Genomic DNA, 3,238 nt, shown 5'->3' on the forward strand with positions numbered 1-3,238 from the left:
TTAATCCATGTTCAATTTAACGGGGTTCAATTGTCTCTACAACCCGTTTGGATATAACAATGTATAAAGTGAGTTAATAATAACTCAAACGACAAATGTCGACATCACACTCGGGTAGTCAATACCATATTACATCCTTGTGATGCATATCGTAAGTGTAAACACTTATTGATTGCAATAGAAGTTTAACATGCCATGTGTCCATGTGTTCAAACTTCTTAATCGTATTATCCTTTATATTCATGTTATCACTCATAGCATGAACCTTACCAAGTACACATCAAGGTTCTCGACCTTGGTTTCGATTCTTTATCTTGAAAGAACTTCCTTATCGATTATCACATAACGAACGAATTTGTGGTGAATGATATAATTTGTACTGATCAAGTACTCCATCCACACACAATGCACTAGGTACATGTTTTGTAGAGTCTTGCAAAAAATTTTCAAGATGATCAGCCTAGCACTTCTTACAAGTCCTAGCATAGTAAGGAATGATTAGTTTTGAGCAACTTCTTATTCAACTAAGTATCTTTCCAAAACTTCTTATTTCTCCTTTTGACTTGAAAAGTTTAGGATTTTCATAAATCTTTACGTGTGTTCGGACTTTCTATAATATGTGCAACCTCTTAACACATAATAGAGTATTCTGTCAAACACTGAAATTGCTCATCGGATGCTCCTCGAGAATTCATGACGTTTCTATTATGGCTTACCAATGAATCATCATGCTCTTATGCATATGATTCACCATTGGACATGTGCATGATTATTCTAATGGCGGAAACATTAGTAACTTTTAATCATGTCATCAACTATATTTAGGTTCAAGGAACGACTATGACTGCTAATGGCAATTCCATTTTCATTTAAATGAATGACCGACGTATCCCGTTGATTCGATGTGTATCTAACAATACTTATCCAACATCTCATGATGTAGTTGGATTCATCATGGTCCATTTTCATCCAGAATTGAAAACTCAAATGCTTCTTTATGAAAGAAGGTATTAGCTCGTCATTCTTTAATGAGTGATGAGTTGTAAACATTCAAAGGATGATAGCTCCCACTAAATTCCATGTCTTCACATGATAATTTCCTAACTCCCACTCAATTCCACATGTTTCGAAATTGACTTCTCAATCGAAATTTTTCAAGAATTGAAATATAAATTGCATTGCCAAATTATTAATATAAAACCATATATGTTCCCATCATATCCTTTCAATATACCTATTTTGAAGTGGTCTCATCTTAACCTTATGGAAAGAGATTTTAATCACTAACTCACACATATCATAATGATGTGCAGCGATGTCATTATTCAAATATAAAAAATATCTAGAACACGTCCTTCGAAATACCCTTTCGGAAGGAGCTTTAACCATTTCATAATGAGGTTAAGAAATGACATCTGTGTGGTCAAAACTTGGCTATTGAAGATATCGGTATATCAATCCTTGCAACTTGTTAATAACTTAGTATGTTACTATGATTCATTTAGGCTCTTAAGTAAATCTCAAGGTTGAAACTATTGGTCAAAATTTTCATAAACTTAGTCAAAACTCTTGTTAAGACTTTACATTAGTCATTTTGTTCCAAAACTTTCTTTTGGTCTCCTCGTGTAGTTATCTTGAGAACATACTCTTACGATTACTTCACTTGGTCTCTTTAGTCATATAGAACTTACTTGAGACCATAGATCTCATCTATTGGGTATACTATATAAATAGATATACCTTTATTCAAATCATTCTCTCTTGCGTAGATCTCATTTACACAATCTTATCTTGGTGTGAGTTGTGTCCTCATTTTTCTCCCACTCTATGTTTAGAATAAATATTCTAGAGATTCAAAGATAGCATATGAGACATAAGTAATGATGTTGAAGTATAAGGAGAACTATCTCATAGATTGACTAATAGTTATAGATTTCGTAAGTGTACTTGGTGATTGACATTCCTTTAAGAGAGTTCATAGACTCAACACCACTTTATAAATGATCATACACAAGCCTTAAGCATGTGGACATATAATGAATCCCGTCATTATAGTTGTCTTATTAGATCACTTTAAGTGAATAATCATATGTTTCTAAGAGCAAGCATTTAAATACGAATTTTAGAACAAAGGATAAGGTGATAAAACGGGTGACTTGGGTTGCAAACCAAGCCACCATTATCCAAAATACAACCAATTATCCAAAATACCTTTCCATGTCGAACACGGAAACTTTAAGGTTCTAAAATTCAAAACATGAATAAAAATATGACAATAAAAAGCAAAGCTCCATGAAAGCTATTCCTAGCTTCTTGATGGTTTCTCATGCTTGCTTTTCCTTTCCCTTGTCTTTGCTTGGTGGAGGCCCTATTTACAATAAAAAGGGAGATATATTGTGACAACTTTTTATCACAATACCATAGTTGAATTAGAAACATAAAAGAAGGGATAGTCAATTACCTACTGGAGTGATCTTTCCAGCCTTAATATCACCAAGGTATTATTGGAACAATTTCTTTTCTAATGTCCCATACCATTACAATAATGGCATTTATCAAGAGGGCCCTTCTTGATTTTCGAAGTGCTAGCATCATTAGCTTTAGCTTTGGTGAAAGTGGGAGCTTGCTTCTTACCCTTCCTCCCATTCTTTTTGAACTTCCCCTTACTCTTAGTGCTGATGTTAAGCACATCCTTTGGTGGGTTCACATTTAAACCCATGTCCCTCTCGGCTTGCACAAGTAACTTGTGCAATTCTTCAAGAGACACATCCTTGTCTTGCATGTTAAAATTCAACCGGAATTGAACATACGCTTTGACTTTGGACAAGGAGTGTAGAATCCTATCTACAATGAGTTCTTTGGGGATTTCAACCTTTTGAATTTTCAAGGTCTCGACAAGCTCCATAAGTTTGAGCACATGAGGGCTAACCTTTTGGACCTCTTTGAAGTCGAGATCAAAGAATGCCGCGGCCGCCTCATATTGGACGATCCGCGGAGTTTGTGAAAACATTGTCACAAGCTTGGAGTAAATCTCATTAGCGTTGCCCATTTTAAAGGCTCTCCTTTGGAGATCCGCCTCCATCGTAAATATCAAGACATTTTTCATTGCGGCGGACTCCTTTTGGTAAGCCTCATATGCTTCCCTAGTGGCGGCGGTTGACCTAGTAGTAGGTTCGGGTGGAGAGGCCTCGGTAAGGTAACGAAGCTTGTCGTCACCTTGGGCGGCTAATTTGAGTTG

This window comes from Silene latifolia, chromosome X (assembly GCF_048544455.1).
Source record: "Silene latifolia isolate original U9 population chromosome X, ASM4854445v1, whole genome shotgun sequence".
NCBI classification, from domain to species: Eukaryota; Viridiplantae; Streptophyta; class Magnoliopsida; order Caryophyllales; family Caryophyllaceae; genus Silene; species Silene latifolia.